Below are 10,016 nucleotides of genomic sequence, written 5' to 3'. Positions count from 1 at the left end.
AACTCCGTGCCACAAGTTTTACACTTAGCCTTATTTTCTGGAATTAGTTGAGTAAAAAATGGCCAAACGGGAGATGTTTTCGTCTGTTTGCTAGGTTATCTAGAAAAAGTAGGGGTAGTAACAGGAGTATCAAATGGGGCATCATTTGGATTAGCAGGGTTACCACTAGTTGGGTTAACATTAGGAGCAGGACTAGTTGGTGTATCATCATCCGGTTGAGTTTCATCAAAATCTATTTCATCGTCATCATTTTCATCAATAGTTGGATTAGAATAAAGAGCATTCATTAATTCATGGTCTAATTGTTCACCAGATCTAATATTATGGCAAAATTGACTTTCAGTAAATTGTAATAAACTATTATCGCTATCAAGAATAGCAGGTGTAGGACGTATATGGAGTTTGGTTCGGGGAGCCCGGGGCAGTGGGGGAGGAATAAATTGAGCACTAGATTCGTCACTCTTGGATTTTCTCTTATTTTTACCAAAATATTTTTTTAAGGAAGCCATCTTAATTACTAAAGTAATAGAAAATAAATAAAACAAACAAAATTATAATATTAAAACTTAAGAGTTGGAACGAGTTTACCGAATTGACGAACAACTTGTTGGAAATTGATTATCGTTGAAGACTTCAATTCACCAACTTCACAATTGTTTCACAAATTGTAACAATAAAATAAGCAATAGTAGCAATTATAGAAGAAAATTAGAGAGAGATTATGATAGATTGATGATTTTGTAAGAAAAATGAAAGAATGATGGGGTATTTATAGTTGAAAATAGGGAAAAAGTGTAATTATAAAAAGTTTGGGATTAAAACAAAGTTGAGGGGTTTAAGTGGCTATTTTATAAATAGCCAACGGCTATTTTTGACAGCCCAACGGCTGTATTTTTTTTAAAAAAATAAAAAAATAATTTTTTTTTTTTTTTAAATAGTCGTTGGGACCGTTTGGCCCGCTAAGAAACCGGGGCGGTCTCGGACCCTGGCGGGCTAAACGGTCCCGGGCCTGACGGGCCCAAATCATAGGACCGGCCACGAGACCGGCCCAGGCCCACTTAACCTTACTGTGTGTAAACACCTTAAACAGGGGAATAGGAATTTCTGACCTTTCATTTTCCTAAACGTCTTCCTCTAAAAGATGAAACTTAATTCTATAACCGAAACGTTAGGTAAGGGATTTAAAGAAGAGGTAATTAACTAAAAGAAGGAGAAAAAAAGAAAAGAAGATGGTAAAATCTGACAATCCTCTTTGTTTCTTTCACAATTCATCATTGTCCTCGTTGGTATTTATTTTACAGTTGTAAATACACATTAAATTATGTTGTAACTTCATGAATATATTGAATTTTTTTTATTAATAAAATAAGGTAAAAGACCAAAAAATCAGAAATGAGATAAATACTATTGATGGCCAGGTGCCACCTCAGCTCTTACATTCCTTTTTTATATATATATATATATATATATATATATATATATATATATATATATGGTACTTCTACTTTAGTTTATGCCCATTATGTATTTTTTCAAAGAAATCATGTAAGAAAGTTTCAAACCAATTTTACGAATAATAAAGTTGGTCTGTCATAGCGAAGCATGTCGACATCTCAAGGACTTACCATGTATATCCAAAAAAAAAATTTAAAAACTAAAATACCACGGGGAACAACTTGGAACTAAATTGCACCCAAAAGAATTTTAACATAAGTTAACTTGAATACGCCGAGTTTAAAGAAGTTTTATTTTATTAGATCATCCAAAAGATATCTATAGGTAACACTCCATAAAAGTGAGATTATGTAACCTAATAAAAGTGACCTAATTATATTAAAAATCTTGCTATTTGATCTAATATAAGTTAAAACCCTTTTAACATTTTATTTAATGGCCCTTCAAGAGGTTCGAATTTGTGAGGTTCTTTTTAATCTTTAAAATCTGTGTACTTAGAGAATTTTTTTTTTGATGTGAGACGAATTAACGTTGATTGATTTTTAACTTCGCTTTTTTCCTAATGATTAAACAGCCCATGAATGCAATATATTAAAATTACTATCGAACTAATACAATAGTACTGATTCAAGCATAAACGAATTGCAATTCTGCATGAAGCGTTATTATAGCGTTGTATGGCATACCTGAATGGACGAAGATACAATAGTAGAAATTTTCAAGCCTTAAGCGGAGCAGTACATATTCCTGGCATTAAAACAACACCAACTAAAGTTTATTTCTTAATTAAAAGCACTAGACCATTACAATCCACGAGTAGAAAAAATATTATATCTTAACTTAACGTTTAATACTGATAAAGTCTAAAATGCAAAAAATTAGTTTTCAACGAAGGGAATTTAAGATTCACACCCACCAATCATCACAGCTTCTATTTTGCTAGAAAATAGAGTTCACCCCCAAAAAATAATTTCTTTATCTTGACATTCCCAATTTTTTTCAAATTAATATTACCTAAACACGAAATAAAAAACATAGATAAAGCACCATGAATTATTAGGAATTAGAAACACAACACAAAAATTAAGAATGATATTAGCCGAAACCAAATATACAAGATATAGCAATAGATAGCATAGAACATAGGAAACCATACAAATTATAGTAAAACCAAAGAATACATAATCAAATTTATAAAATTATAGCGTCTAATATCAAACCGATAATCAAACCAATTTAAAGTTAGATAAAGCAATGCAGTTGATAACTTAATAAGCAGTAGAGTTATGGGCATTGTGGCTACACCCAATTTTATCGTTCATTGCTCTTTTATAGATGTAATTTTCTAACCTAAGTATGGATTTTATTTAGATTTGATAGTAAAAACATAATTTCAAATAAGGAAAAGTAACTTGGAATGTATTATGGAACTTTCGTTAACTTCAAATAAGGAAAAGTAACGTATTGTGGTTATTTTACAAAGTTTAAATAAGGAAAGAATTTAGTAAAAGAATATTATTTGATTAGAAAATTCATAATGTTAGAAAATTATGAAATCACTATTTAATCCAATATGAAATCTATTTTCAAAGGGTAAAAAAGATGATTGACATTTCGCTAAAGGTTTTCGTACTTTTAATATAATATAAATATAAATTACTCAAACATAAACTATATCTCACTAAAAGTACTTTTAAAAAAAATATTTTTCAAAATAAGTTCATTTTTTAAGTTTGGTCAAACATGCTATTAGTAAGCATATAAGCCACACTAAACTCCGATGCCGGCTATCAACGTCGAAAAGCATATGCCAGGACTCATCCTATAACAAAATGATCAACCATGAGGTGGTAAATGTCTTTTTTTAAATTAAGAGTAATTCGTAGTTATAAGAAGTTAAAAAGGACATTAATTAATCTAAGGAAAAAAAAGGAAAAGAGGGACAAAACAAGCAACAACACAACATGCTGGCCATCGCAAAAGTTCTCTTTTCAGCTGCTCTCCATGCCACTCTTTCCAACAGACAAATGGAAACACTTCTTCTTAAGCCAATGTCTCCCCTTTACGGGAAACTAAAAATTTATGATATCCTTCAAAGAAAAATTATGAATCTAAATTTGTCTAGCAGAATTGGAAAGAGGACTTTTAATACATATTACTATTAAATATATACTAAAAATACCACTCTAGTGGTAACATGAGTAACAAATATCAAGGGTCAGAATCCTTTTTTCTAATCTTCTGTGGTTCGTTTATGTGTTTGGAAATTAAATATTTATCTGTTTCGCGGGAAAAATTTGCTTTCAAGTTACTACTGTTTACAGAAAATTGAAAGACGGAAGAGTTAAAAGGCGAATTGTGTTGTTCCACAATGGTTGTGGGAGGGCAAATTAATCTCTTTATATAGTATTCCCTAATATTAACTTTTTGAAATTGAATTAAATTCAAGGTTCATTTTCTTATTATTGTATCATATTCTTCACTCTTGAGCTAGCTTTGTGGTTGAGTTCCAACATCCATCTTTAATACAATTACGCAGCATTGTCACGAAGCCTGCTTTTGTGCTTTGTAAAGAATTGAAGCTTTTTAGAGTCGAAACAAAGGCTAGCCATCTATGGCGCACTTCATTTTGGTTGCCTTTTTGCCATGGTAGTTAATGGTGTCCAAAAGAAGAACATAGCGCATGACAAGCATGCTTTGAAATCTCCATGAGCATTTTCTTATATTGTAAGTTTTTGTTTTTTTTTTGGTTAAAAAAGAAACTGCGTTTATTGCTAGGAAAGTTAATTACATGAATTGACTTGTCTAGGAAACATGGTACTTAAACAATCATTTTCATATTGCTGAAAAAATTGTTATTGGGTCGGGTCTGTTTACCCTTAAAATGGATAACAATTGAATTTATACACGGATTTAAGGATATGTGGATTGATTCAACACAAATAATTAAAAATGTTAGATAAATGAATTAAATATAGAATGAATAACCAAACCAATTGTGATGTTACGGCTGGGCTCGGATTCAGGCTTAACAGTAGTTTCGCCTCGATCGGACCCTCGATTTGAAGCCAATTGTATATGAAGAACAACAATAAAATAAGAACTTTGCAATAGCTAGAAAGCATAGAAAATGAATTTGCATTGCCTTGGTTTGTGTGTTACAATGTGTGTTATCAAAGAAAAACTTCTCATTTATATAGTATGAGAGTTTCACCCCTAGTACAAGTCTAAAAAAGATAAAACTCATCCTTTCTCGTTAATTACTGATATGTAACCACCATCGAGTGAGAACCGCGTCATGATATTCGGTTGGTTTCGGATATCATGGCCCTCTATCTGTCGCCTACAACCGTTCATGCGCTTCCCGAAGTCTCAAAGCTCATCCTGGGTCTGGGGTGCGTCGTTTTATCAAGTTCGATGGCGAGCACTCCGTTCGGGCATTGGTACAAGAGGACCCCAGCTTCGACTTCAATACCATGTATTCATACCCTTGCTTTATTTGACCCATCGGAACATCGGGGTGTGTGTTAGCCCCGGTTTCACCTGTATACAGATAGTCCCATTGTTTCCCAGAGAGTAGGTTTGCCGAAATGATAGAAAACGATAGATGAACCCCGGTTCCTTCCTTCGTACGTTACAACCGAGATGACGGATAAGCCGAAATGTCTCATGAGTCGCGTCATTCTGGCTTCAGACACGTGTCAATCATCGGCTGGTTGCCTTCGAATCTGAAACACCGTGTATTGATTACATTTTCCCCTATAAAAGCTTCGACCATTTGTACTTCTTTCACTTTCCGATCCTAACTTTTACCTTCGAATTTTCTAGCAGCCTTCAACTTTTTCAAATCTTCATATCTTCATCTATGATCTTCAAATCTTTATATTTGTTCTTAGATTTCTAACACAGATCTTCATCCCACCTTCAACCTTCATATTTTTTTCTTCAAACCTTCATACTTTTTTCTTCAAACCTTCATACTTTTTTCTTCAAACCTCCATACCTTTCCTTCAAATCTTTATATCTTCCTAGATCACGATGGCTAAAACTTTCAAATCAGTTCCTCAGCAGGTTGCCCCTTCATCCTCCTACCCGGTCGCAGATGCCGAAGTGGCTACTCCCGAGGTGGCCCCAAAGCCCCCCATAAAAATCTTTATACTCGGGGGCTATTCAATCGGGGATGACTTCAAGGTCGAGAAGGCCTCTAGCCAACAAGACCGGGGTGAGGGAGCATCGAGATACATATGCTCCATCACCGAAGAAACCTTACATGTAGTCCGAGCGGACTGTAAATGGGAGGGTAAAGATGTGGTTATCCTTGGGCCTCGTGACGATATAACCACTCAAGTGAATGGGGTATCTGAGTGTTTACACTTACTCCTTTACGTTCGCCCATGTGGATCCCATATTTCTTGCATTCTGTAAGAGATACAAGGTGTGTCTCTAGCAAATCCACCGATCCTTCTAGAGGATCGTGATCCTCTTGCGCTACTTCGTAAACAACACCGAGTCTTGTCGGTTCACCCTCGACCACCTACTCCGTTTATATAGTCCCCGAATCTTCCGAGGGGGATTAATCAAGCTCGTCCGCTGAGCATGCAAGGCTCTTTCTCTAGCATTGACGAGGATCGAGACCGAGGTTGGCAGAGGTGGTTCGTTGGGGTGAAGACCGAAGACTTGATTCCCCCTGAGTTTCTGCCATTCCCTGAGGAGTGGAATGCATCCCATAAGTATTGTCCTTCTTGGGTATTCCTCCCTTTGTATTTCTTTTTTCTTATCGCTTGTGTTTGTTGCCGTGTAGCCATTGCCCGAGTTCTAGATGCAATCTCCCGATTCAAGGAGTGGATCGAGGGGATTTGTAAGCAAATGCCCTACTCCGAGCGCTCATGGCGCAATTTCTCAAAGGGAGTATGGGAGGCCCGCTTTCATGGTGAGGTTCCTTCCTGAAATAGTTATCATCATGTTTTTAACTTACATAGTGTTAGCTTCTCCCTTTTTCTTGCAGGTCTGCCTAAGACCACTGAACTTAGGACGCTCGATGAGGACAAAGATCCATCTTTGCCTGCTGAGCCCTCCGCCTCGGGTAAGCCTGGGGCTGCCGTGAAGGAGGAGAAGAAGAAAAAGAGAAAGTCTTCGGGTTCCTCGGAACCCGGAGGAAAAAATGAAGAAAAGGGCGGCCACTCGGGCCCGAAAGCCCAAGAAGAATACCAAGTCTAGGGCATCGAACCCTGGCTATCTCTATCGGCTCAGGGATGAGCCCGAAGAAGATGACATCTTCGTCGCCCATGGATCGACCCCCACCGGGGAGCAGGCGACTACCGATAAAGGGGGCCACGAGGCCGATCCCCTTCAGGCTTGGGAAACTGATGGGGAGATGGAGGTTGTGGCCTCCAAGGAAGCCGGTCCCATTCCTAAGGAGGCGACCGGTGTCATAGACATCATAGAAACACCCTTTTATACCGAGTCCATACTCGAGGAGGCCCAAGCGGGCAAAGAAAAATCAAGTGAGGGAGTGCAGGGTTCAGATGACCCCCTCAACTCATTTTTCGATGGTATGGATATGTCTACGTTGGAGGACTTTTCCAGGCTGGGTGACCTGGAGATCCCGAACACGGACGTGCCATCGGGAGCTGGCAGGCCGAGTTCGAGCCTAAAACTAGTGAAGTAATTTCCCATACCGAGCGTGGACCCAGCCGCAAGATAACAGTCATTCTTATAGTCCTGGAGGATGTGAGGGTCATATCCGCTCCAGTGGGCGTAGCCAGCTACCTCCGATGCCTGGTGACCGAGGAGGACCAGGAAAAGATAAACGAGTTGGGCGCATCAAGTCTTTTCAACGAGGCGATGCATGCACTGAACTGGGTAAGGCATCAACACTTTTACACCCCCTCGTGAATTCTGCTTAAGTTTTGGTGTCTCTTACTCTTTTTGTCGTTTTGTAGGCCTCATTGCTCCACCATGAGAGCTTCCTCCGATAATGCTTGGAAATCAACCAACTCGAGTTTGAGATCAAAGAGCAGGTCTGGAAGAAGGACATGTACATGCTTCTCAGTGAGCAATAGGACGGGGCCCTCAAGGACCTCCAAGCCGAGCTAGACAAGGCTCAGAAGGAAGCTTCGACCCTGAAGCGGGAACATGCTGACATGGTTGAAAAGGTAAAGGTCTTTAAAGCTAAAAATGAGGAGCTAGTCGCGATGCCTAATAACATAACCTTGCAGGTCTAACAGAAAATTGACCTGATCGACCAGTTTCGAGTCGAGATGAACGAGGTCAAGGCCATGGCCGAAAGGTGGAAAGGCAGAATGGACCTGATAGCTTCGGAGAAGGAAATCACTAAGGCAGAGCTGGCATCGGTTGAGAACCAACTCCAGGTGGTGAAGGACAAAGCTGACAAATGGGCCTTTGTAAATATATTTGGGAATATATATGAAATTTTCCCTTTCTGGCAATATCGTGCCTTTACTTTTACAACATCTTTTTATAATTTCTATTCATGTAATGTTTTTGATGCCTTAGCATAGAATCAAATATTCATTTTTAGGAGGTCTGAACAGAGCTTGACTTCGATACAACTTTGTTTGCTCGAGGCTTTGAAACCTCGGTGTGACCGGAAATTTTCAAGATAATTAAGTGATTTTAAATGATGCTTTTGTCGAGGGTAACCTTTTAGCAGGTTTTGAGTTTTTATAAAGGCCTTACTTTCTAATTGCGAGGTTCGGATATTTCCGAGTCATTTTTAGGGTGGTCGTAGCCTTTTGTATTTGGTCACCGCCTAATAGGCTTGGTGCCTCCAGGATTCGGTATCCCGGATTGTCCAAACTTTCTTCGGGCAACAGTCCTTGAGTAGGGGTAGCCCTTGGGCTCGATAGTCCCCGAGTAGGGGTAGCTCATGGGCTCTATAGTCCCCGAGTAGGGGTAGCCCGTGGGCTCTTAGGATTTGGAACTGAAGAAGCAAGAAAATGCGTAATAGCAAGACAAAACTTTCTTTCATTTCTCAGTGTGTAAAGTACATGATCGAAAGTGCATAAAAACTTGTATCATGACTAGAGTGGACTATGTGAGCACGGTTCATATGACTGTTTGGCCCTTACAATGAATCCTAACCACTAAGCCTTAGCTTCTAGCATATAAGGTTTTTCTTTTTTCCTTACTAAAAACCTTAATCCGAGGGTAATGGCCCTAGTATTCAAGGTCGAGCTTGAGAGGGCCCGGATACAGTTGATACGAAGTGAACGATCATTGGCTCCAGTTTGAGATCGGTCTTTGAATCTAAGTTAGTACATTTTATTTTTGCCTCGTTAAAAACCTTGCCGAGAAACCCATTTTGGGACAAAATCGGTTCAAGGGAAAAAGAGTGCAACACGTGCTTTCAGACCTAATAGCCATATCCATCCTTGGACATTTACCTAAAAATATTAGTTCGATTCATAACATGATTAAAGAGTAATTGAGTTCGTACCTTAGTAGTAGTACCAATTTAAGTGTGTCACATTCCAGTTATTTGGTAGTTGCACATCGTTTTCTGCTTCAAGTTTATACGAGCCTTTGTCGGTAATTCTGACGACTCGATATGGTCATTCCCAATTCGGTCCCAGCTTCCCCTCGTTCGGGTTCCAGGTGTGTAATATTACATTCCTCAATACCAAGTCCCCGATCTTAAAGTGTCGGAGGTTGGCTCTTTGGTTGTAGTATCTTTCTAAACGCCGTTTCTAGGCGGCCAACCAGACTAGGGCAGCCCCGCCTTTCATCTAATAGTTCTAAGATCGTGATTATGGCCTCGCTGTTTGACTCTTTTGATGCATATTGGAACATGAGGCTCGGTTCTCCCACTTCGACTGGTATTAAGGCTTCGGTCCTGTAGACCAACGAAAATAGGGTGGTCTCGGTACTAGATTTCGAGGTCGTACGGTATGCCCACATGACTTCGGGTAGGATTTCCTTCCAATTCCCTTTGGCATCGGTCAACCTCTTTTTCAAGCTTTGAAGTATGGTCTTGTTTGTTGATTCTCATTATTCGTTCTCACTAGGGTAGTAAGGTGTTGATAGAATCTTCTTAATCTTGTGATATTCGAAGAATTTATTTACCTTGCTGCCACTGAATTATTTTCCATTATCGCAAATGAACTCGGGTGGTATCCCGAATCGACATATTATGTGGTCCCAGATGAAGTCAATGACTTTTTTCTCCCGGACGTTTTCGAACACTTGAGCTTCGACCTACTTGAAAAAATAATCGGTCATGAATAGTATGAATTGAGCCTTACTGAATGCCCACGGTAGGGGACCGATGATGTCCATTTCCCACTTCATAAATGGCCACGGGGACAAAACCGAGTGGAGTAGCTCTCCCGGTTGATGAATCATCGGCGCGTGTCTCTAGCAGTCGTCGCATTTTCATACGAAGTCCTTCGCATATTTCTCCATTTCGGTCCAGTAATAGTCAGCCCTGATTAATTTCTGGACCAAAGATTCTGCCCCCGAATGGTTCCCAGAAATGCCTTCGTGAACTTCTCTCAAGGCGTATTCGGTATCTCCTGACCCTAAGCTTTTGGCTAGCTAGT

This window comes from Nicotiana tomentosiformis, chromosome 6 (genome assembly GCF_000390325.3).
Source record: "Nicotiana tomentosiformis chromosome 6, ASM39032v3, whole genome shotgun sequence".
In the NCBI taxonomy this organism is placed as follows: domain Eukaryota; kingdom Viridiplantae; phylum Streptophyta; class Magnoliopsida; order Solanales; family Solanaceae; genus Nicotiana; species Nicotiana tomentosiformis.
The sequence above is the reverse complement of the archived record's forward strand: the minus strand, read 5'-3'. Positions refer to the sequence as shown.